The sequence below is a fragment of the Bombina bombina genome, chromosome 4, assembly GCF_027579735.1.
Source record: "Bombina bombina isolate aBomBom1 chromosome 4, aBomBom1.pri, whole genome shotgun sequence".
Lineage (NCBI taxonomy): Eukaryota > Metazoa > Chordata > Amphibia > Anura > Bombinatoridae > Bombina > Bombina bombina.
This window is the reverse complement of record NC_069502.1, coordinates 167,611,084-167,638,695: the sequence shown is the minus strand read 5'-3', so window position 1 is coordinate 167,638,695 and position 27,612 is coordinate 167,611,084. Positions and strand designations below refer to the sequence as shown.

At 39.8% G+C, this 27,612-nt stretch overlaps 1 protein-coding gene across 1 annotated transcript in view; it reads left to right on the top strand.

Moving 5' to 3' along the window:
* The first annotated feature begins 845 nt into the window (after positions 1 to 845).
* Positions 846 to 27,612, top strand: part of ATP6V1C2 (ATPase H+ transporting V1 subunit C2) — a 450,645-nt gene continuing 423,878 nt past the window's right edge. The window contains exons 1-2 of the mRNA XM_053709684.1: positions 846 to 892; positions 1,407 to 1,465. The gene's annotated coding sequence lies outside the window, so the exon portion shown is untranslated. The remainder of the gene's footprint in view (positions 893 to 1,406; positions 1,466 to 27,612) is intronic.

Here is a 27,612-nt window from a genome sequence, read left to right as displayed (position 1 = left end):
TTCATTGCCTTAGTCCCAGGCGGTACCAATCAGCAGCTGTGATAACAGAGTGTAACAGGCTTTCATTAATCCTGTGATATACCTGTGCTTATAAATGTAATTTTTAGTTAACAATGCATAACTTTGCAAATAAACTTTGTTTATAGCATGCTTGTCTCAATAAAAGCTGCTATGTAAATGTTAGTTTTAAATGTTACTATTAACATTGCTATAAAATGTTTGACTAAAAACTATACCAACAGTAAGAAATACATTCTTTCAGAAAGACACTTATAACTTACTATAAATGATAGATTTCTTTTAAATCTATCATGTACAGCTTCTATACATAAAGACTGTACCTTGTTATAAGAGCCTGTTCACATAAATTGTGAAAAATATAATCTTTAATATGCTTATTTTGCAATATATAGAGTGTATAACTATATTCAAATATATGTTACTTCTACAATGTGTACAATGTATAACTGTATCCTTTTATATGTTTAAACAAAAGCCTTTTACAATATAGAAGGTTTTTATTATCTGTATGCTAACATACTAACCAACTAACTAGTTTTAACATAAGATGTTATATGATCTAAAATGGAGGTTTATTCAACCTTGAATTTATAGCTCTAAAATGGATGCTCATTGCAATTTCAAATGCGTATGTCTAAACTCTTGTATAACAGATTTTCAAGGTCACGTTCCTAAAACAAGTTAGACAAGTTTTGTTGATGTTAAAATGATGCTAAAAATACATATAAAAAGAAAACAATAAATGATGACGTCATCCAAATAAAAAAACTATAAAAACACCTTGTTGTAAACATGAGGCAGGTGACTCTGACAGGATATTATAGAGCATTTCTAAGGATAAGATTTGGTTGCAAAGAAGTCATTTTGAGTGGTATGTAACAATTGTTATTGAATGCAAGTTTAACTGAGTCTTTTAACTCTGTGTGTACTTTGGATTTAAATGAATTTAATTTTATATTACTTCTGTAAGCTGATTTTTCTGTATAATAAAAATGTATTTTTAAACAATGTTATCCTCTCAAGTACCATTTCTTATCATTGTACTCAGAAACTTTCTTTGTAAGAAATGAGACCTATTTCATTGATATAATATTAAAGGTCAGTGCTTGGAATTCATATTTCAATATAACTGTGCTTTAAGACCTTATAAGTGAATTAGGTGTGAACCACTACAAGAGACTGCTGCTCCTGTATTAACTTCCACAATTAGAGATTACCACCTATATTCACACCTTTACTTGCAGTTCTGGAATTTTATTTTCAAGGCTGTATATCTGTAATGTTTATAATGGTATGTCTACTTCTGAATCTGTGTGTGGTTTATCTACTTGGACTTGAAAAGTGGAACATGACTTGCTGCTTTCTTAATTTTATCTTTGTCTAAGGAACTTCTGCATGACCAATCTTCCCACACCCATAGCAGGCGCTGTACTTAAACCTGCAGGTATGTGCTGTATGATTTTTGTCACCACATCTATAACATGCTGTCTGTAGCCCTTGTCGAGTTGGATAATGTTTAGTTGGGTGCATAGTTGTATAAAAAACATCTACTTATTTTTCTTTTTCACAAACTGCCTGTGCTGGGGCCTGGAGCATTTGTGCATCTTTAGTAGCAAGTTCAATCACTGTAGCTATATGTATAGCACACTTAGGTGTTAAATCGTCCTCTGTTAATAGTCTATTTTGTACTGTACAGTCAAGGTGCCAATAAGAGCCATTATAGGGTCAGACCACAGATCCTCGTCGCCAGCTGTTATGTTCTCTGTGTAGTCAGGATTAGAACATTCAGTTCTGTGCTGTTACCTTGTATCAGTTGTCTTGCACACATCACTGAGACTCTGCAGTGTGTACTTTTGTCAAACTTTTAATGAGCTACAACACATGGCTCCTTCTCTAACAGGTTCCTCAGTAAACTAACATGGCTTCTGATAATGTCACCGAGACCCAGACACACCAAGATGGTGTGGTCATCTGATCTTAAAGCTGCAGCACTTCTAACATGTAATGATGAGACAATGTTAGTGCAATGATACAGTAAAAGCTGCAGTAATCTCAACAGTTATGATCAAACTCTTCATGGCAAAAGGAATTCTAGGTAATTGCGTTCTGATATTAAAGGGACACTGAACCCAAATTTTTTATTTCATGATTCAGATAGAGCATGTAATTTTAAGCAACTTTCTAATTTACTCCTATTATCAAATTATCTTCATTCTCTTGGTATCTTTATTTGAAATGCAAGAATGTAAGCTTAGATGCCGGAACATTTTTGGTGAACACACTGTGTTGTTCTTGCTGATTGGTGGATAAATTCACCAACCAATAAACAAGTGCTTTCCATGGTTCTGAACCAAAAACCAGCTTAGAATAAACCAGCTCAAATAAAGAAAGCAAGAGAACGAAGAAAATTTGATAATAGGAGTAAATTAGAAAGTCGCTTAAATTTGCATGCTCTATCTGAATCACAAAAGAAAAAATTTGGGTTCAGTGTCCCTTTAAAAACATTTACCTCTAGTAATCTGAGGATCACATCTGGCTCCCCAACCTGACTTGCTCACGCTTGATTTGATAAGAGTCTTTGGAGATTAGCCAAAAACAGTTCTGCCATTCCAAGCCTCTATGTTGGATAACCACTACAGAAGCCACATAAATTTTGTACACATAAGAAAACATAATTTATTATTACCTGATAAATTTATTTCTCTTGTGATGTATCGAGTCCACGGATTCATCCGTACTTGTGGGATATTCTCCTCCCCTACAGGAAGTGGCAGAGAGAGCACCCACAGCAGAGCGGCCTATATAGCTCCCCCCTTAGCTCCACCCCCCAGTCATTCGACCGAAGGCTAGGAAGAAAAAGGAGAAACTATAGGGTGCAGTGGTGACTGAAAGTTTAAAAATAAATATATATATATATGCCTGTCTTAATAAACAGGGCGGGCCGTGGACTCGATACATCACAAGAGAAATAAATTTATCAGGTAAGCATAAATTATGTTTTCTCTTGTAAGATGTATCGAGTCCACGGATTCATCCTTATTTGTGGGATACCAATACCAAAGCTTTAGGACACGGATGAAGGGAGGGACAAGACAGGGACCTTAAACGGAAGGCACCACTGCTTGTAGAACCTTTCTCCCAAAAATAGCCTCCGAAGAAGCAAAAGTATAAAATTTTTAAAATTTGGAAAAAGTATGAAACGAAGACCAAGTCGCCGCATTACAAATCTGTTTAACAGAAGCCTCGTTTTTAAAAGCCATGTGGAAGCCACAGCTCTAGTAGAATGAGCAGTAATTCTTTCAGGAGACTGTTGGCCAGCAGTCTCATAAGCCAAACGGATGATGCTTTTCAGCCAAAAGGAAAGAGAGGTAGCCGTAGCCTTCTAACCTCTCCGCTTACCAGAATAAACAACAAACAATGAAGATGTTTGACGGAAATCTTTAGTTGCTTGTAAGTAGAACTTTAAAGCACGAACCACATCAAGATTGTGCAACAGACATTCCTTCTTTGAAGAAGGATTAGGACACAGTGAAGGAACAACAATCTCTTGATTGATATTCTTATAAGAAACAACCTTAGGAAGAAACCCAGGTTTGGTACGCAAAACCACCTTATCTGCATGGAAAATAAGATAAGGGGAATCACACTGTAAAGCATATAGCTCAGAAACTCTTCGAGCCGAAGAGATAGCTACTAAAAACAAAACTTTCCAAGATAGAAGCTTAATATCCATGGAATGCATAGGTTCAAACGGAACCGATTGAAGAACTTTAGGAACTAAATTTAGGCTCCATGGCGGAGCAGCAGGTTTAAATACAGGCTTGATTCTGACCAAAGCCTGACTAAATGCTCGAACGTCTGGGACATCTGCCAGACGTTTGTGTAGAAGAATAGACAAAGCAGATATTTGTCCTTATAAGGAACTAGCTGATAATCCCTTCTCCAAACCTTCTTGGAGAAAAGACAATATTCTAGGAATCCTAATTTTACTCCACGAGTAACCTTTGGATTCAGATATTTGCGCCAAATCTTATGATAGATCTTGCTGGTGACAGGCTTTCTAGCCTGAATCAGGGTATCAATGACCGACCGAGAAACCACGCTTTGATAGAATCAGGCGTTCAATCTCCAAGCAGTCAGACGCAGAGAAATTAGATTTGGATGCGTGAACAGACCTTGGATTAGAAGGTCCTGCCTCATTGGCAGAGTCCATGGTAGAACCGAGGAAATGTCCACTAGGTCTGCATACCAAGTCCTGCGTGGCCACGCAGGTGCTATGAGAATCACCAAAGCTCTCTCCTGCTTTATTCTGGCAACCAGACGTAGAAGGAGAGGAAATACATAGGCTAGATTGAAGGATCTATCAGTACCGCCTTGGGATCCCGGGACCTGGACCCGTAACGAGAAAGTTTGGCATTCTGACGGGACGCCATCAGATCCAATTCTGGTGTACCCCATAGCTGAATCAGCTGGGCAAATACCTCCGGATGGAGTTCCCACTCCCCCAGATGAAAAGTCTAACGACTTAGGAAATCCGCCTCCCAGTTCTCTACTCCTGGGATGTGGATTGCTGAGAGATGGCAAGAGTGATCCTCTGCCCATCGGATTATTTTGGTTACCTCCATCATCGCTAGAGAACTCCTTGTTCCTCCTTGATGATTGATATAAGCTACAGAGACCAGAGAATTCCTCCCGAAGAGATTCCTCCCGAGACCATAAGCCCTGTGCTTTCAGGGAGTTCCAGACTGCATCCCAGCCTAGCAGGCTGGTATCTGTCGTTACAATGAGCCACTCTGGCCTGTGGAAACACATTCCCTGAGACAGGTGGTCCTGAGACAACCACCAGAGAAGAGAATCTCTGGTCTCCTGGTCCAGATGAAGTTGAGGAGACAAATCTGCATAATCCCCATTCCACTGTTTGAGCATGCATAGATGTAGTGGTATGAGGTGTCGGCAGGCAAAAGGAACTATGTCCATTGCCGCTACCATGAGTCCGATTACCCCCATATACTGAGCCACTGATGGCCAAGGAATGGAATGAATAGCTTGGCAAGTGGTTAAGAGCTTTGATTTTCTGACCGCCATCAGAAATATTTTCATTTCTACCGAGTCTATCAAAGTCCCTAGGAAGGAAACTCTTATAAGAGGGAAGAGAGAACTCTTTTTTATGTTCACCATCCACCCGTGAGATCTCAGAAAAGCCAACACAATGTCCATGTGAGACTTGGATAGCTGGAAAGTTGACGCCTGAAATAAGATGTCGTCTAGATAAGGTGCCACTGCTATGCCCCGTGGTCATAGAACCGCCAGAAGGGACCCTAGCACCCTTGTGAAAATTCTGTGAATAGGGATGTGTAGATACGCATCCTTTAAGTCCACGGTGGTCATATATTGACTCTCCTGGATCAGAGGTAGAATAGACCGAATAGTCTCCATCTTGAATGATGGAACTTTGAGAAACTTGTTTAGAATGTTGAGATCCAAGATTGATCTGAAAGTTCCCTCTTTTTTGGAAACCACAAACAGGTTTGAGTAAAAACCTAGCCCCTGTTCCTCTTTTGGGACTGGGCGGATCACCCCCATGGTATGTAGGTCTTCTACACAGCGTAAGAACGCCTCTCTCTTTGTCTGTTTACAGACAATCGAGAAATGTGAAAAGTCCCCCTTGGAAGAGAGCCTTTGAATTCCAGAAAATATCCCTGGGACACAATTTCTAAAACCCAGGGATCGTGAACATCTCTTGCCCAAGCCTGAGCAAAGAGAGAGAGTCTGCCCCCTACTAGATCCGGTCCTGGATCAGGGGCTACCCCTTCATGCTGTCTTAGAGGCAGCTGCAGGCTTCATGGCCTGTTTACCCTTGTTCCAAGCCTGGTTAGGTCTCCAGACTGACTTGGATTGGGAAAAATTCCCCTCTTGCTTTGCAGCAGAGGAAGCTAAAGTGGGACCACTCTTGAAATTCCAAAAGGAACGAACATTATTTTGTTTGGTCCTCATCTTATTTGATCTATCTTGAGGGAGGGCATGACCATTCCCTCCAGTGATGTCTGAAATAATCTCTTTCCTTTAAAGGGATGTTGAAAAGTTTAGTTTTAGATGACACATCAGCAGACCAGGATTTAAGCCATAACGCCCTGCGTGCTAAAATGGCAAAACCTGAATTCTTTGCCGCTAATTTAGCCAGTTGAAAAGCGGCATCTGTAATAAAAGAATTAGCCAATTTAAGGGCCTTAATTCTGTCCAAAATTTCTTCTAATGGAGTCTCCATCTGAAGAGCCTCTTCTAGAGCCTCAAACCAGAAAGCAGCTGCAGTAGTTGCAGGAACAATGCACGCAATAGGTTGAAGAAGAAAACCTTGATGAACAAAAATTTTCTTCAGGAGACCCTCTAATTTTTTATCCACAGGATCTTTGAAAGCACAACTGACTTCAATAGGTATAGTTGTACGCTTAGACAGAGTAGAAATAGCTCCCTCCACCTTAGGAACTGTCTGCCACGAGTCCCGCATGGTGTCAGATATGGGAAACATTTTCTTAAAGGGACATTCAGGTTAAATTCAATTTTCATGATTCAGATACAGCATGTAATTTTAAACAACTTTTCAATTTACTTCCTTTAAAAAAAATGTGCACAGTCTTTTATATTTACAATTTTTCTGTCACCAGATCCTACTGAGCATGTGCAAGAATTCACAGGCTATACGTATATGCATTTGTGATTGGCTGATTGCTATCACATGGTACAAGGGGAGTGGAAATATACATAACTTTAAAATTTGTTATAAAAAAATCTACTACTCATTTGAAGTTCAAACTAAGTGCTATTGCATTGTCTTGTTATCTTGCATTTGTTGATTATGCAAATCTAATTTGTTGACGGGTCCTTTAAAAACAGGAGGGGGAATGAACGGAATACCTGGTCTATCCCACTCCTTAGCAATAATATTCACAATCCTCTTAGGGACTGGAAAAAAACATCAGTGTAAACAGGAACCTCTAAGTATTTATCCATCTTACACAATTTCTCTGGGACCACTATAGGGTCACAATCATCTAGAGCCGCTAATACCTCCCTGAGCAATAAGCGGAGGTGTTCAAGCTTAAATTTAAAGGCCGTCATATCAGAATCTGTCTGAGGAAGCGTCTTTCCTGAATCAGAAATTTCTCCCTCAGATAACAAATCCCTCACCCCTACCTCAAAGCGTCAGACTGCTCAGCATTTTTCCTTAACCCAGATCTGTCCTGCTTTCCTTGAAAACCAGGCAGTCAGGATAAAACCTCTGTGAGGGTTGTATTCATAACTGTGGCCATGTCTTGTAAAATAAATTAATTTGACGCACTAGAGGTACTTGGCGTCACTTGTGCGGGCGTTACTGGTTGTGACACTTGGTGAGAGCTAGATGCTAAACCCTCATTTACTTCTGACTGGGAATCATCTATTGCTCTATTTTTAAGTGCTAATATATGTTCTTTATAGTTTATGGACATATCAGTACAATTGGGACACATTCTAAAAGGGGGTACCACAATGGCTTCCAAACATATTGAACAAGTATTTTCCTTGGTGTCAGACATGTTAAACAGGCTAGTAATGTAACAAGCAAGCTTGGAAAACACTGTAATCAAAGTAAATAACACTTAGAAATAAAACGGTACTGTGCCTTTAAGAGAAAAAAAAGCTGCACAAATTCTGCAAAACAGTGTAAAAAAGCAGTAAACATAACTAAATTTTTACAGTAGTATCATATAGCCTTAGTAACTTTGCACAGCTATGCAAATAAATAATTAACCCCTTAATGGCAAAACCGGATTGAAAAAACATCAAAACCAGTAAAAAAGACTTTCAGCACTTTGCCACAGTTCTGCTGTGGCTCCTACCTGCCCTTCAGAACAATTTGTGGGGGAAAAAACTTATTTTACAGCCCTCAAACATGGCAGGAACCACTGGAGAAGCAGTTAGAAGTCTCAGAGGAAAAGAAACTGCACAACTGAGGCACGAAAATAGGCCCCTTCCACCTCACTCAATATTTTGAGGCCTAACAGACAAACACTAGAGTGTCTCTAAATTAACCATGTGGGTTAGAAAACTCAAAAACAAGCCACAATGACCCCTTTAGTCCCTTCAAAAAAACCTTATAATTGCATCATTCACTGAATAAACAAAAATGTTTTTACCAAACAGTGTCACCAGTAACTAATGAGCCCTTCATGCAAGCTGAAATTCCTATCCAAGTGTCTGAATACAGCTTACCCTTCCCTCATGGGGATATTGCCAGCCTTTTCTAGAAATAACACAGTCTGTCTAGAAAAAAATAGACTGAACATACCTTAATGCAGTTTAGCCTGCAAACTGTTCCCCCAACTGAAGTTTTCCTGTACTCTTCAGCCCTGTGAGAACAGCAGTGGATCTTAGTTATAAAATGCTTAGATCATCAGCCTCCTTGCAGAAATCTTCATCCCTTTTCTGCCAGAGAGTAAATAGTACACACCGGTACCATTTAAAATAACAAACTTTTGCTTGAGAAAATAAAAACCTAACATTTTTGTCACCACACTCCTCTTTGCCCTTCCTAGCAGTTAAGTAGGCAGAGAGAATGACTGGGGTGTGGAGCTAAGGGGGGAGCTATATAGGCAGCTCTGCTGTGGGTGCTCTCTCTGCCACTTCCTGTAGGGGAGGAGAATATCCCACAAGTAAGGATGAATCCGTGGACTCGATACATCTTACAAGAGAAAAACCTCTGCAAAAAAGTTGAACTGGTGCCATAAATGGCTTGGATTGATGAAGAGAGTAATCCAATGATCAAGCCAATCTTCAGATGGGAAAACATTTTTTTTAGATGCTGGTAAAAATAGCATCTGAAAATCTACAAAAATTATGTTCTGAGTATGAGAGAGGATAGATTTCTTGTGTTTGATAAGAAAACCGAAATTCAAGAGTAAATTGGTTAAGTGCAGGTGTTCTTAAAGAAGTCATGATTCATTAAAAGGATATTGTCTACATGCATTAACGAGATGAACAACTCTCATATTTAACCAGGCAAATACAGCTTTTATTTTTGTGTGTGAAAACCCCGGGGCTGAAGGAAGGCCAAAGGGTAGAAAAGTGATTTGCCATAAGAGATCTTCCCATAGAAACATAAGGTATTTTCTAATAGAATTATGAATCAGTAAAGTGAGTTAGGCATCTATAAGATCCATCACATATGCAGCGATAAGGAGCACCAGTCAGAGCAAATTTGTAGTATATAAAACGTGACTTTTATTTCAGCAAGTTAAAACTCATATTCTTTAGTGCTATATTTACAAAAGAAGAAAGGTGCAGATCCTGCTAACGCGTTTCGGCATTAGCCGTAATCATAGCATAAGGACTCTGCTGCCCTGTCTTCAATTTAAAGTAGCTTCAGTGATCCCATTGGACTATAAAAACACACCTCTTTTGCTATTGGCCTCTATCACTTGTGTTTAAACTTACAATTTAAATATTTTGCAATTTTGTGTACAAATCAATTAAATTATTTAACACATATTTTGCAATTTTTAATTCTAAACGATACAAACATATGTATTCAGTTGTTAACATATGCTCTGTATAGTATCTACCCAGAACAAATGCGTTAAGTGCTATTACAATTGCAATTAAGGAGACGGAGTGGGTTAATCCAGTATCCTAGTTCATACTGTTTAAGCTGTTCTATTCAAATTCATTATTTGCTTTGATCTGTTCTTTCACTTTTAAAACCTATGTTTATAGAATATACTATGATCGAATGCTGTATTTTTCATATTCTATATAGTATGATAAGACTTTAAGTCACTGGATCCCAGATGACCACGGCTCAAAACCTAATTGGTTCTGTTTGAAAATGTATCTACTCCAGTTCACTCTTAGAATTTCAAACTTACGCTGTCCATGCATAACACTTGTATGTATATATATATATATATATATATATATATATATATATATATATATATATATATATATATATATATATATATATATATACATACAGGTAGCCCTCAGTTTACGCCCGGGTTAGGTTCCAGAAGGAATGGTTGTAAATCGAAACCGTTGTAAATTGAAACCCAGTTTATAATGTAAGTCAATGGGAAGTGAGGGTGTTAGGTTTCAGGTTACTCTCAAAATTATCATAAGTAACTCCTAATACATTATTTTTAAAGCTTTGAAATGAAGACTTTAAATGCTAAACAGCATGATAAACCTAATAAAATAACCACACAACACAGAATATATAATTAAACTAAGTTAAATGAACAAAAACATTTGCTAAACAGCATTATAAACCTAATCACACAACACAGACTTCACTTGCATTTTTCTGCAAACAGTTCTTTCTATGCATTCCAATCTGGACTGATTTATAGACAGGAAGATCTTGTTCCTTTGAAATCTGCTCGATAGCTCAGGTCTGGTTAAACTGATTAATTTCAGCTTGCTTGGCTTTGCTGCAAAACAAGCGGACAGCACCACCTACTGGCTATTTTAATAAATGCAGTGCTTCTCAATGTTTTTCAATAGCAGTCACATGACTGGAGAAAAAGGTTGTTATTCCGAAACAGTGTAAATTGAACCGTTGTAAAACGAGGACCACCTGTATATATATATATATATATACATACAGACACACACACTATACAGTGTTTAAAGCCCAATCATCTTCCTTAAAGGGACAATTTTTTATTATGGAAAAATGGAAAAGTAAGAGGGAATACAATTTGAATTATTTTTGTGTTGTTTTACTAGATTTAAATTTTCTTGTTTTCCTCTTATGGGGGATTCCTGAAAGAGAACATATTGTATATATAGATGATCTTAAAAGGGCTTCTCTTATTATTAACTGCTTGTTCTGAATATCCCGTTTCACTTAGATAACAATTTTTTCATGACACTTTGGTTAAAAGATTGTTTTCCAAAGTTGTGGATAAACACTGGACATTCAGAACTTTACTATGTAAAGCAATCTTCCTTGTATATTTTTACCTTCATGGTAATTTCCTTTTCAGATGCCTAACATGTTTTTAAATGTATATTTTTTTACTAAACTTTCAATGCCAAACATTTATGCCATTGTACTCCGAATGTAAACCAAGTGGTGCCCTAGTTTTCATTCTATGTATCCAATAGACTTCTCTGAGTTCAAGCCTAGTGTCTCTATTTTGTTCCATTTTAATCATTACATATAACCTCTATTATTGTCCAGCTCATAGTGTTTGGGCTCTTATGGTGTTGTAATTTGAAATGTTGGACCAGAGGAGTTGTTAATGTGCTCCCATTTATATTCGTAATGTGTTCCCTAGTTCTCTGTCGGATTTCCCTTGTAATTAAACCTACATATTGTAGATTACATTGTGTACAAGTAAGGAGGTACACTGCATAGGTTGCTCTACAATTTAGGCACATCAAGTGTTGAAACTCTTCTCCTGTTATTGTGCTTGTGAAAGAATTGTCAACTTTCAAAATCTCACATGCCCAGCCTGAGAGATTGTTGCAGTGATATGTTCCCTTAAATCTTAACCAGGAACTAGGTGTTGTTTCCTGTTTCTTTAATCTGGTAGGTGCTACCCGATATCCTATAGAAGAGCCTTTTTTAAATAAGATCCAACCTCACCTGTTAGTCCTTTCCGATTAAACAGTCTCTGAGAAAAAGAATACATTCCATCTTAAAGTGATTGTATTTTATAAAGGCATTCAACTTTCTCAAGCTGATCAGCAGCGAAAGGAACCTTCTTTTTGACTGGGAGCATTTTGCTTGTGAAACTTTTGTCTTAGGAATTTGCTGTTCAATAACTTGTTTGTTTGCCAAATTTAGAATTTCCTGGTGGGATCTTGAGATTAATTTTAAACCGGAGAGGAGATCAAATCTAGATGGAAACGTGCTACTGTTTGTAGAACACAAGAGACTGATGTTATGCAGTGCTACGTTTGATGGAAAAGAGATAATCTCCATCCCATTTTTTTGTGAGAAAACAATGTGTTGCTGCATATAACATTTCTTCTCTGAGAAGTGTTTTCGACCTTGAATGGGATCTGGAGGACTTGTTGGGCCAAGGTTATGATCTTGTATGGAAAAAGTTTGTGAGGGCTGGATTTGTTAAGGGATAGCTTTGAAAATGAAACCTGTTTAGGGATGAGTGGTCAGGAAAGCAGAATTTAACTCTCCCAGCCATGACAAAAAACATAATTTATGTAAGAACTTACCTGATAAATTCATTTCTTTCATATTAGCAAGAGTCCATGAGCTAGTGATGTATGGGATATACATTCCTACCAGGAGGGGCAAAGTTTCCCAAACCTCAAAATGCCTATAAATACACCCCTCACCACACCCACAAATCAGTTTAACGAATAGCCAAGAAGTGGGGTGATAAGAAAAAAGTGCGAAAGCATAAAAAATAAGGAATTGGAATAATTGTGCTTTATACAAAAAAATCATAACCACCACAAAAAGGGCGGGCCTCATGGACTCTTGCTAATATGAAAGAAATGAATTTATCAGGTAAGTTCTTACATAAATTATGTTTTCTTTCATGTAATTAGCAAGAGTCCATGAGCGAGTGACGTATGGGATAATGACTACCCAAGATGTGGATCTTTCCACGCAAGAGTCACTAGAGAGGGAGGGATAAAATAAAGACAGCCAATTCCGCTGAAAAATAATCCACACCCAAAACAAAGTTTAAATCTTATAATGAAAAAAACTGAAATTATAAGCAGAAGATTCAAACTGAAACAGCTGCCTGAAGTACTTTTCTACCAAAAACAGCTTCAGAAGAAGAAAACACATCAAAATGGTAGAATTTAGTAAAAGTATGCAAAGAAGACCAAGTTGCTGCTTTGCAAATCTGATCAACCGAAGCTTCATCCCTAAACGCCCAGGAAGTAGAAACTGACCTAGTAGAATGAGCTGTAATCCTTTGAGGCGGAGTTTTACCCGACTCGACATAAGCATGATGAATTAAAGATTTCAACCAAGATGCCAAAGAAATGGCAGAGGCCTTCTGACCTTTCCTAGAACCGGAAAAGATAACAAATAGACTAGAAGTCTTTCGGAAATTCTTAGTAGTTTCAACATAATATTTCAAAGCTCTAACTACATCCAAAGAATGCAATGATTTCTCCTTAGAATTCTTAGGATTAGGACATAATGAAGGAACCACAATTTCTCTACTAATGTTGTTGGAATTCACAACCTTAGGTAAAAATTTAAAAGAAGTTCGCAACACCGCCTTATCCTGGTGAAAAATCAGAAAAGGAGACTCACAAGAAAGAGCAGATAATTCAGAAACTCTTCTGGCAGAAGAGATGGCCAAAAGGAACAAAACTTTCCAAGAAAGTAATTTAATATCCAATGAATGCATAGGTTCAAACGGAGGAGCTTGAAGAGCCCCCAGAACCAAATTCAAACTCCAAGGAGGAGAAATTGACTTAATGACAGGTTTTATACGAACCAAAGCTTGTACAAAACAATGAATATCAGGAAGATTAGCAATCTTTCTGTGAAAAAGAACAGAAAGAGCAGAGATTTGTCCTTTCAAGGAACTTGCAGACAAACCTTTATCCAAACCATCCTGAAGAAACTGTAAAATTCTCGGAATTCTAAAAGAATGCCAGGAAAAATGATGAGAAAGACACCAAGAAATATAAGTCTTCCAGACTCTTTAATATATCTCCCTAGATACAGATTTACGAGCCTGTAACATAGTATTAATCACAGAGTCAGAGAAACCTCTTTGACTAAGAATCAAGCGTTCAATCTCCATACCTTTAAATTTAAGGATTTGAGATCCTGATGGAAAAAAGGACCTTGCGACAGAAGGTCTGGTCTTAACGGAAGAGTCCACGGTTGGCAAGAGGCCATCCGGACAAGATCCGCATACCAAAACCTGTGAGGCCATGCTGGAGCTACCAGCAGAACAAACGAGCATTCCTTCAGAATCTTGGAGATTACTCTTGGAAGAAGAACTAGAGGCGGAAAGATATAGGCAGGATGATACTTCCAAGGAAGTGACAATGCATCCACTGCTTCCGCTTGAGGATCCCTGAATCTGGACAGATACCTGGGAAGCTTCTTGTTTAGATGAGAGGCCATCAGATCTATTTCTGGAAGTCCCCACATTTGAACAATCTGAAGAAATACCTCTGGGTGAAGAGACCATTCGCCCGGATGTAACGTTTGGCGACTGAGATAATCCGCTTCCCAATTGTCTATACCTGGGATATGAACCGCAGAAACTAGACATGAGCTGGATTCCGCCCATACCAGAATTCGAGATACTTCTTTCATAGCCAGAGGACTGTGAGTCCCTCCTTGATGATTGATGTATGCCACAGTTGTGACATTGTCTGTCTGAAAACAAATGAACGATTCTCTCTTTAGAAGAGGCCAAGACTGAAGAGCTCTGAAAATTGCACGGAGTTCCAAAATATTGATCGGTAATCTCACCTCCTGAGATTCCCAAACCCCTTGTGCTGTCAGAGACCCCCACACAGCTCCCCAACCTGTAAGACTTGCATCTGTTGAAATTACAGTCCAGGTCGGAAGAACAAAAGAAGCCCCCTGAACTAAACGATGGTGATCTGTCCACCACGTCAGAGAGTGTAGTACAATCGGTTTTAAAGATATTAATTGAGATATCTTTGTGTAATCCCTGCACCACTGCTTCAGCATACAGAGCTGAAGAGGTCGCATGTGAAAACGAGCAAAGGGGATCGCGTCCGATGCAGCAGTCATAAGACCTAGAATTTCCATGCATAAGGCTACCGAAGGGAATGATTGTGACTGAAGGTTTCGACAAGCTGAGATCAATTTTAGACGTCTCTTGTCTGTCAAAGATAGAGTCATGGACACTGAATCTATCTGGAAACCTAAAAAAGGTTACCCTTGTCTGAGGAATCAATGAACTTTTTGGTAAATTGATCCTCCAACCATGATCTTGAAGAAACAACACAAGTCGATTCGTATGAGATTCTGCTAAATGTGAAGATTGAGCAAGTACCAAGATATCGTCCAAATAAGGAAATACCACAATACCCTGTTCTCTGATTACAGACAGAAGGGCACGAGAACCTTTGTAAAAATTCTTGGAGCTATTGCTAGGCCAAACGGCAGAGCCACAAACTGGTAATGCTTGTCTAGGAAAGAGAATCTCAGAAACTGATAGTGATCTGGATGAATCGGAATATGCAGATATGCATCCTGTAAATCTATTGTAGACATATAATGCCCTTGCTGAACAAAAGGCAGGATAGTCCTTACAGTTACCATTTTGAATGTTGGTATCCTTACATAACGATTCAATATTTTTAGATCCAGAACTGGTCTGAAGGAATTCTCCTTCTTTGGTACAATGAAGAGATTTGAATAAAACCCCAGCCCCTGTTCCAAAACTGGAACTGGCATAATTACTCCAGCCAACTCTAGATCTGAAACACATTTCAGAAATGCTTGAGCCTTCGCTGGGTTTACTGGGACACGGGAAAGAAAAAATCTCTTTGCAGGAGGCCTTATCTTGAAGCCAATTCTGTACCCTTCTGAAACAATGTTCTGAATCCAAAGATTGTGAATGGAATTGATCCAAATTTCTTTGAAAAAACGTAATCTGCCCCCTACCAGCTGAGCTGGAATGAGGGCCGCACCTTCATGTGGACTTAGGAGCTGGCTTTGATTTTCTAAAAGGCTTGGATTTATTCCAGACTGGAGAAGGTTTCCAAACTGATACCGCTCCTGAGGATGAAGGATCAGGCTTTTGTTCCTTGTTGTGACGAAAGGAACGAAAACGATTATTAGACCTAAATTTACCTTTAGATTTTTTATCCTGTGGTAAAAAAGTTCCTTTCCCTCCAGTAACAGTTGAGATAATAGAATCCAACTGAGAACCAAATAATTTATTACCCTGGAAAGAAAGGGAAAGCAGAGTAGACTTAGAAGACATATAAGCATTCCAAGTTTTAAGCCATAAAGCTCTTCTAGCTAAAATAGCTAGAGACATATACCTGACATCAACTCTAATGATATCAAAGATGGCATCACAAATAAAATTATTAGCATGTTGAAGAAGAATAATAATGCTATGAGAATTATGATCTGTTACTTGTTGCGCTAAAGCTTCTAACCAAAAAGTTGAAGCTGCAGCAACATCCGCTAAAGATATAGCAGGTCTAAGAAGATTACCTGAACACAAGTAAGCTTTTCTTAGAAAGGATTCAATTTTCCTATCTAAAGGATCCTTAAAGGAAGTACCATCTGCCGTAGGAATAGTAGTACGCTTAGCAAGAGTAGAGACAGCCCCATCAACCTTAGGGATTTTGTTCCAAAACTCTAATCTGTCAGATGGCACAGGATATAATTGCTTAAAACGTTTAGAAGGAGTAAATTAATTACCCAAATGATTCCATTCCCTGGAAATTACTTCAGAAATAGCACCAGGAACAGGAAAAAACTTCTGGAATAACTACAGGAGATTTAAAAACCTTATCTAAACGTTTAGATTTAGTATCAAGAGGACCAGAATCCTCAATTTCTAATGCAATTAGGACTTCTTTAAGTAAAGAACAAATAAATTCCATTTTAAATAAATATGAAGATTTATCAGCATCAACCTCTGAGACAGAATCCTCTGAACCAGAAGAACCATTATCAGAATCAGAATGATGATGTTCATTTAAAAATTCATCTGAAAAATGAGAAGTTTTAAAAGACTTTTTACGTTTACTAGAAGGAGGAATAACAGACATAGCCTTCTTAATGGATTTAGAAACAAAATCTCTTATGTTATCAGGAACACTCTGAGTATTAGATGTTGACGGAACAGCAACAGGTAATGTAACAGTACTAAAGGAAATATTATCTGCATTAACAAGTTTGTCATGACAATCAGTACAAACAACAGCTGGAGGAACAGATACCATAAGTTTACAGCAGATACACTTAGCTTTGGTAGCTCCAGCACCAGGCAGCGATTTTCCAGAAGTATCTTCTGACTCAGTTTCAACGTGGGACATCTTGCAATATGTAATAGAAAAAACAACATATAAAGCAAAATTGATCAAATTCCTTAAATGACAGTTTCAGGAATGGGAAAAAATGCCAGTGAACAAGCTTCTAGCAACCAGAAGCAATAAATAATGAGACTTAAATAATGTGGAGACAATAGTGACGCCCATATTTTTTTAGCGCCAAAAAAGACGCCCACATTATTTGGCGCCTAAATGCTTTTGGCGCCAAAAATGACGCCACATCCGGAACGCCGACACTTTTGGCGCAAAATAACGTCAAAAATGACGCAACTTCCGGCGACACGTATGACGCCGGAAACAGAAATTTTTTTTGCGCCAAAAAAGTCCGCGCCAAGAATGACGCAATAAAATGAAGCATTTTCAGCCCCCGCGAGCCTAACAGCCCACAGGGAAAAGTCAAATTTTAAGGTAAGAAAAAATTGATTTATTCAAATGCATTATCCCAAATATGAAACTGACTGTCTGAAATAAGGAACGTTGAACATCCTGAGTCAAGGCAAATAAATGTTTGAATACATATTGTGACAGACCCTTCGGTCAGGACTGAAAGTGTTAACTTTATTTTCTAACCACAAGTGGCTGGCTCCAGCTACAATCTAATTAATGCTTAGCATTCTATTGTTTGATCACCTCCAGAGAGAAAGTGATAAGAAGAGTCAAGAGTGTCTTGTGGTTGAAGTGTTTAAGTAATATAATCCTATTGTATCATGTCAAGGGCGCTTCTCCCTTTTATCTAATGTACAACATTCTTTCAACCCCCATCTGAGGGGGGGTCAAAAACCTGTATAAATCTGTGTGCTGCCTTCAAATAAAGTTGTCATTCTGTTTTAAACCTGAAACTGGCTGGGTTGTGAATTGCTGATTGTCTATGCAGGACATTGTTCATCTGGGGTTAACCCTTGGTACACAGTTGGTACCGTAACATTGGTGGCAAGCGACGGGAGAATCCTTATCGCCCAGAAGAGCAACTACACAAGCCAGTAACCTCAGGAAGAGGGGGATTATTACAATACTGACTAAGATGGAAAGAGTACCAGGGACAGAAGGAACCAATGGGCCCAGCATAGCAGACAGAACCCCTGAAGAAGCAAGTTTTGACCGGGCTGTCAAAATAAGACTGGCATATTATGGCCCCAACCCATCTGCGGAAATTATCGACCGGGTCATAGCAGCTGTGGAGGCCAACCTACTTCGCCAAAGCGGCGCTGCAGCAAACCCAGTGGAAAAGAGAAAAGTAAATTTTGCAGCTTTTAAAAACTTCCTGGAAACAGAAGGAGAGATTGATGGGTACCTTGCGGATTTTGAGAGGCAATGTGCACTACACAAGGTACCCGCAGAGGACTGGGTCATGATATTATCCGGAAAATTATCCGGCCGGGCCAGTGAGGCTTTTCGGGCCATTCCAGATGAGGAAGTCGGGGATTATAATACTGTAAAAGAGGCTCTGCTCTCCAGGTATGCGGTTACACCGGAGGCATACCGGAGGCGGTTCAGAGACACTGTTAAATTAGCTGGTGATTCCTACCTTGAGTGGGCATGTAAGGTGCACCGCACAGCAGCTCACTGGATAGAGGGGTGCCAAGCCGTATCTGGGGAAGAGGTGCTGCAGCTATTCCTGTTGGAACATTGCTTCAACAAGTTACCCGCAGGAGTTCGAGAGTGGGTTCGGGACCGTAAACCCTCCACCCTGCATGAAGCGGCTCGCTTGGCAGATGAGTATACGGATGCCCGCAAACTGGACACTGCTACCACTAAGCCCCCTGCTAGAGTGGAGTACAGACCCCCAGTCACCCCAGCAGCTGCCAGTTACCAAACCCCGGCGCACCGCTATACCACACGGCCTCCGGCCACGAACTACCCTCAGAGAGCCCGGTTCAATTCGCGGGGCTACTCACAACCTATTCGGTGCTTTGGATGTAAGCAACTAGGGCACAAAAGACCAGAGTGTCCCCTAAACGCAGCGAACCAAGCACAGTCCTGGAGAAGACCCGCCGGCAGAATCCCACGTAACCCTCAGCCTGCGGCCCGCTACGTAGAGGCGCAAGAATGCTGGGGCATCCTACATGAGGCAGACCTTGTGCAAGCTGCCCACCGGAATAACCGGCAACTGGTTAAAGTGAATGGGAAGGAGGTCAGTGGTCTATGGGATACTGGTGCTACCATGACCTTGCTTCGAAAGAACTTGGTGTCTGAGAAACAGCACACAGGAGACACTGTGGCTGTGAGGGTAGCAGGGGGCACTGTGTTCCACCTGCCTGTTGCCAGGGTGCATTTGGATTGGGGAGGGGGCGCTAGACCTGTGAATGTGGGGGTCATGAAGGATTTACCAGCTGATGTTCTCCTTGGAAATACCTTGGTCCCCCTTGTTTCTGCCTATGCTCCCATGGGTCCCGCTGATGTTAACCCTGTGACTACCCGTGCTCAGATCCGTGCAGCAGAGACTAACCCCCCTGCTGCTAAGCCCCAGGACGCTGAGCTCAGTAAATCTCTATCCGCTATTGATACGTGGAAGTCCCGTTACAATGCGCTGATGAAGGAGAAGAGGAGCGCAGAGGAAAAAGCACGTTTAGAACAGGAATCTCTGCTAGACAGGCTGCACCGACAGACTGCAGAAAACACCAGCTTGAGAGTGGAACATGAAACCTTAAAGACAAACTTAGTGACACTTGAGGAGAAGCTGACGCTGGCTCATAGTGAGGTGCAGCAACTCAAGGGCACCCTATGTCAGTATGAAGGGATTGTGGATACCTATAAAGAGCAGGTACAGAAAACTCGTAAAGAAGCTGATGAGATTTTGAAGGACTGTTTAGCCCTAGTCTGGGCACTGAGGAAGTTGAACCCTTGTTTGTATGGACAGGAATTCTCTCTCATAACGGGAATACAAATGGATTGTCCCAGCAAACTGACATGCCTACCACCCCTTAGTCCGGTCATCCCCAGGTTGACCCGCAAAAGGGTCAAGCCGGGTCTGCCGGAGTGTTCCACAAGGGGGGAGCTATGTGACAGACCCTTCGGTCAGGACTGAAAGTGTTAACTTTATTTTCTAACCACAAGTGGCTGGCTCCAGCTACAATCTAATTAATGCTTAGCATTCTATTGTTTGATCACCTCCAGAGAGAAAGTGATAAGAAGAGTCAAGAGTGTCTTGTGGTTGAAGTGTTTAAGTAATATAATCCTATTGTATCATGTCAAGGGCGCTTCTCCCTTTTATCTAATGTACAACATTCTTTCAACCCCCATCTGAGGGGGGGTCAAAAACCTGTATAAATCTGTGTGCTGCCTTCAAATAAAGTTGTCATTCTGTTTTAAACCTGAAACTGGCTGGGTTGTGAATTGCTGATTGTCTATGCAGGACATTGTTCATCTGGGGTTAACCCTTGGTACACAGTTGGTACCGTAACACATATATTTAGAACTTTGTAAAAAAGTGCCCAACCATAGCTTAGAGTGTCACAGAAAATAAGACTTACTTACCCCAGGACACTCATCTACATGTTGTAGAAAGCAAAACCAGTACTGAAACGAAAATCAGCAGAGGTAATGGTATATATATAAGAGTATATCGTCGATCTGAAAAGGGAGGTAAGAGATGAATCTCTACGACCGATAACAGAGAACCTATGAAATAGACCCCGTAGAAGGAGATCATTGAATTCAAATAGGCAATACTCTCCTCACATCCCTCTGACATTCACTGCACGCTGAGAGGAAAACCGGGCTCCAACCTGCTGCGGAGCGCATATCAACGTAGAATCTAGCACAAACTTACTTCACCACCTCCATAGGAGGCAAAGTTTGTAAAACTGATTTGTGGGTGTGGTGAGGGGTGTATTTATAGGCATTTTGAGGTTTGGGAAACTTTGCCCCTCCTGGTAGGAATGTATATCCCATACGTCACTAGCTCATGGACTCTTGCTAATTACATGAAAGAAAACATATTCTGCTAATATTTAAGAATTTAAAGGGACATTGTACACTAGATTTTTTTTTTATTGCATAAATGTTTTGTAGATGATCCATTTGTATAGGTCATCTGGTAGTGTTTTTATAAAAATGTATAGTTTTGCTTATTTTTTAAGAACATTGTACTGATTTTTTAGACTCCTAACCAAGCCCCACAGTGCTGTCAGAGACATGATTCATTTAAAGAATAAGAGATGCATGATAAGTCATCTTGTGACTAATTTTTGACTAATGTTCAGACTAATCAAGTTACATTTTTGAATAAACTGAATGCATGATAAGTCATCTTGGGACCAACTAATTCATGACTGATGTTCAGACTAATCAATAACATTTGATCATATCCTATATTTTTGATGATAACGTGTGACCTACGTTACATTTCTGAATACACTGAATGTTTAAAGTGACAATATCTTACAAAGGTATAGAATACGTAACCCAGGTTCATATGGAGTTTATGTTGCCTTATATTGTGGACATTTGGGCTTCCCACTAGTCCACCTCTTTAAAATATCAGGATTATGATCCTTGTTTATATCAGAGCAACAAAGTCAAAATCAATAATCGTTATGATTTGAGTAACGATCAGGTTAATAATCCTCTTATTTACTAACAGACACGATGTATGTAAATCCTAACTCTGAATGGTCAGAGTAATACACACCTTTTCCTCTAATAGCCAATGAGCTAGTGACCCATTACGTAACAGAAACATGAACATCATGTATGTCTGTGATTGGCTACAAGGTAATTTGTGTACATTTACACACACCCCTCTCGGATTGGTCAGCTTGGCTTATTGAAGGTGTGGTATGATGAGACGTCCGGCGCCTTTGATAAAGCAGTAGGCGAAACGCGCGTCAGACGCTCGCTCTGCTTCTCTTACAAAAATCAATGTTTAAACTTATAGAAATATAATTAATTTGTTGGCCTTTATCGGCAATCACTAGTGGTTAAAGTGGGTAGTTTAATGTGGGTAATGTAATGGGGATAGACCTATTAACATAACCAGTGTCAGTTTGTGACCGCTTTTTTGTTAAAGAAAATAGATTACTGCCGAGCCTACTCAGTGCTTAAAAGACTGTGAGTTACGCTCCATTAATGGCAGGTTTGATAGTTTGTAATAGCTGTTCAAATAATACAACCCATCTGACACTGGGCACTATGTTTTAGGTGTATTGAATGAACTAACAATTTCAGTGCTTAAACCTTGATAACCACGCCTTATAGTGGTATCTGTATGATTGTTATTTGGGTTCTGAAATAGCGAGAGACTTACGGGTACAATCTGTCAGTTTGTGACCGCTTCCTCTTATACTAAAATAGATTACAGCCGAACACACTTGGCGTCCAAAAGATTGAGAATTACGCTCCGTGTGTGACAGCAGAGCGCTGTATCATCTGGTAGTCTATATTGGCTATGGTGATGGTACACCTTTCTGACACTGGGTATTATACTCGAAATGTAGGGGACGCTACAGTAAACTTAACGCTATAAACCTGATTAACACGCCCTTAGTGGTTGCGCAATATATGTTCTATGGTATAGTGCTATTGTTATTACTGTGGACAATAATAACCCTACGTTGGGTACAATACTTCAACAATATATAACGTACAAATAGGGGCTAAGCATACAACCTCTGCTTATGGTGACAGTGAATCAGTGGATATACATATTTGACTCAATCCATGAGTGTTTATCAAGTTGCAAACAAACATCCACTGATATATCTGACTTAAGCTATATACATTTAATAAAGCGATGCTATAGTTACTGTCATTTCTGACTCACATGGTCTCACATATTTGATAATTAGCCCACGCTTCATTTCCCCCCCCTTACCACTAGTTCTATAGAAAGTAATCCTTTATGATTTTGCTTTTGAGAACGCCTTATGCCTTCTCATATCTGTAAGTGAAGCATATGCATGTATTGAGCAGGCAAAATGTGTCTAGTTCTTGATAAAAAAAAATCCTGACTTGATAGATTTTAATGAAACTTAGATTTTATAAATGACATCTTTATGTCATATTAGGCACACCTTATTATCCTGCTGTAATTATTTAAGCTATACCCTTATTGTTTAGTTGCATGTAGTATATATATATATATATATATATATATATATATATATATATATATATATATATATATATATATATATATGGTGTTATTGTACTGGAGTACTGAAGTACTGGTTTCTAGTACTACCATTTGGGAATATTATTTTCCAATCAGTATTGTTATGAGGAAGATTGGTCACACATATATGGGACCCACGCTACTTGCACTAATTAACGTTGCTAAATAAAATTGAGGCAGTAATAGGGTGATACTTAATTTTAATAATTTTTCTTTTTAATATTTTCTATTAATAAAAGTTACGTTTTAATTTATGTCTCTTATGCCTATCTTCTATTTGTTTATCTAAGACTCTCACTCTAGTGTGCCCCAAGATACCTCCTGTCCTCTCTTTTTCTATAACAATTTACCTTTGGTATTAAGGCACTGCCCATTGTAACACATAGGCTTGTTTCAATAGGAAATTTGTGAGAGCCTTTATTTTTGTTCCCCCTTCTAACTCCCCTTAGGGGAGTTACTTTCTATTTAAGGTAAGACAACACCCGGACCATAAGGAAGAAACCACTACACGCTAAGGGAAGGTTCCCGAACCCACTGCAAGGCCTCCCAATCCAAGTAAGGATCCGCCGGGAGGCAAAATACATGGTCGATGCCCAGAACAGAGCAGTCATAATTCCTGACCCCTACTACGAATGAACAGTCCTATCACAGAAGCGACTGTCAAAGTCCTAAAGGACAAAGGGATTACATTTTTTTTTTAAATCCCTGCATCGACAAGACCCAGAGATCAAATAATGAATCTCCAACCATGAGTATCTCAGGAAGAAACAGGAAGGACCGTCAGCCGGAGAGATGAGCTCTGGATCCAGGATACCTATCCTCATTACTCCTTAGAAACCCAAAGGGAGGGTATACTGCAGACAAGAGAAACCCTCGACCCACTGAACTCCTAGAGTCAGATGAGGAAAACTACCTCAGGAGAAGCCAACTGAATAGACGCAGTAGACCAAATCCTTCCAAATAGAAGGAAAAACAAAGAAACCAGTAAAGAAATTCCCAGGAAAAACTACCCCACCTCTCCAGAGAGAGAAAAGAACCACCCTAGTAGGAACAGGAAGATTTCCCCAGGACCGGGAAAACATGCCTGCCACTGAACACTGGACAGATCCAAGACTATTAAAATCTCGAAATTAGAGTAGCCAAAATGCCAAGTCAAAGACAAGGACTAGGTTAAAAAAACGGAACCCCAAAACCCGGTGCCGGATTCAGACCAAAAACCCTGCGGAACAACAACAAATTTACCTGGAAATGAAAATTGCACCAAATATGATGCATGCCATACCCCCATGGGATCTTGAACTTTGATCTCTCATGATGAATCCCAGTGTAAGTCCACTCAGCCCCAAAAGGCCTCTAAGATAGCACCCACAACGTCCGAAGACAAAGGAAGGACCCGAAAGAGATAAGAACTCCAAGATAGAGAGACATGACAGTCTCGAAAGATCCCTCAGGATCAACCCTCAGAAAACCTACAGCTCAAGGAATTAACGAAGAACTCCTATCGGTAGACGGCAAGAGAGACTGCATAACAATCCCTCAGATCCCCAGTATATAGGATCAAAAGGGGATACTGCAAGGACAAAAAACGGTCCCTAAGAACCTAGTCTCCCCAAACCCTACCCCAAAAGGCAAGGGGAAGCGAAAGCATAGCAATCCTCAAAAAAGAAGAGAAAAACACTGGCGAAAGAGATCTGAAAATCGGACAATCCAATCCACAAGGAGTACCAATAGGGGGGAATAATCGCCCCCTACACCAGGTATTGGAGATCTCCAAGCAGTTATCTGATCCTCCCCTCTCAGAAGGGAGGACTCTAGCTCCAGTCCAAGGACATCAGGAACTACAAACATACTGCCGTAGCAGAATTCGTAACCCCAGCAAACCACGTAAGCAATGCAGGGACAAAAAACTTAGGATCGAGTACGACCAACAGCGGACGCCCCACCAAGATGATATAACGTAGGACCAAATGGCCTCCAATAACTTGTAGAAAACAGAAAAAACAACCTTGAAACAAGAGGTAAGCAAACTTAGTAAATGTCTGACATAATTTTTTTTTTTAAATGAATTTTTATTCAGTTTTAAAATGAAAGGTAACACGCAGGACCCCTGTTCAAACATATACAAACAAAAGGATCCGACACGCAGGTCCGGTTGCAATAGCTGTCAAAACATTGATACATCATAAGTAAATTGCATGGATTTGTGGTGAAAATAATTCACAAAGATTGAACCCTGGTGTGGGCTCTGAATATGGGAGGAGGGGGGGGGAGGCGGTACTTATAAATTAAATTTAATGCTCCAAAGATCAAGTCAGGATAAGTTGCAGTAATATGTATTAATGGATTTGTCCATATAGATTGAGGAGCAGGTTCTGTCAACATCTTGTGATGCAGGTAACAAAAAAATTCCAGAGACAAATGAGATGCACATTGTACCTAGTACACACTGTACGTAGCACCCACTATACCTAGCACTCGTGCCTAGCACACACTAAACCCAGCACTCATTACACCTAGCACTCATTGTACCTAGTACTCATTGCACCTAGCACACACCGTACCCAGCACACCATATACCTAACACACACTGTACTTAACACTCATTGTACTTGGAACACGCCGTACCCAGCACACACAGTGCCCAGCACACATTACACCCAACACACACTGTACCCGGCACACACTGTACCCGGCACATATTACACCCAACACACACTGTACCTAGCACACTCTGAACCTAGCACATGCTGCGCCTAGCACACATTATACCCAGCACACATTGTACCTAGCTCACGATACCTAGCAGCCACTGTACCTAGCTCACTCTATACCTAGCAAACGCCGTACCCAGCACCCGCCTTACCGAGCACACACGGTACCTAGCACCCAATGTACCTAGCACACGCCGTACCCAGCACCCACCTTGCCTAGCACACGCGGTACCTAGCACACGTTGAACCTAGCAAACATTTTACTTCCAATTGTAGGCATGGGAAACAGCACCTGTATTCTTTTGTCCTGTGGCAAGGAGTAGGACTAGCCAGGTCCCAGTGTACTCTTGAACAAAATGGATTTCCAGCCTCCAGGGTATAATAAAAAGACCTTTATTTTTCTTTCACAGGGTCCATAAACAAACGACTTTTTTTTTTTCTTTTATAATAAAAAGACCTTTATTTTTCTTTCACAGGGTCCATAAACAAACGACAACGTTTCAAACCACTTACTGGTTCTTAATCATGTCTAATTGATCAGTATACAGGTGTGTCTTTTATACCTGTTTGTACAATGTTGCCATCTAGTGGCCATTATTAAAATTGCATGTGTTTCATACAATAAAAGACATTTATTTCTCTATTGCTACCTATTTAGTATGTCAAACATGTATCATTAAAACATTATTAATATTTAAACTACACAAACCTATATACATCCTATTAATCAGAATCATATGCACAGCAGATATAACCAATTTGATCTTATAGGTGTTTTATTATTTATAAGAACAAAGACCAATCAAAATCTTTATTAAGTCCATTTGGCTCTAGGGTATTCAATTTATTAATCCAGAACATCTCCTTTCTTTTCAACATATGTTCCCTGTCACCTCCTCTCCTGGGTTTTTCTATTTGATCTATCACTTGAAAGCGTAGTTGACTTATATTATGACCCATGGAGAGGAATTGTCGTTTGTTTATGGACCCTGTGAAAGAAAAATAAAGGTCTTTTTATTATACCCTGGAGGCTGGAAATCCATTTTGTTTCTAGCAAACATTGTACCCAGCACACATGATACCTAGCACACACAATACCGAGCACACACGATACCGAGCACACACGATACCGAGCACACACGATACCGAGCACACACGATACCTAGCTCACAGTATTCCTAGCACACGCCATACCCAGCACCCACTTTACCGAGCACACACGGTACCTAGCACACATTGAACCTAGCACCCATTGTACCTAGCATACGCTATACCTAGCACACGCTGTGCCTAGCACACATTATACCTAGCACACATTGTACCTAGCACCCACTGTACCCAGTTCACTCTATACCTAGCACCCGCCTTGCCTAGCATGCGGTACCTAGCACACGTTGAACCTAGCACACATTGTACCTAGCACACATGATACCTAGCACACATGGTACCTAGCACACATGGTACCTAGCACACATAGTACCTAACACACATGGTACTTAACACACATGATAGTTCCTAGAGTCAGTTATAAATTTCCATATAGCATACAGTGTAGGAGTAGGTAAATGTAGAACTAGTCATATCTCCCATCTCAACATACTTTCATTTAACCCACTCTATGTCAAGAAAATTTAAATACCTAGCACACATAGTACCTCCCTAAATATATTGCCCGGAGAGGGAATAATAACAATGCTCAATGTCATTATCGTATCGTAATCAATAAGTATGCGT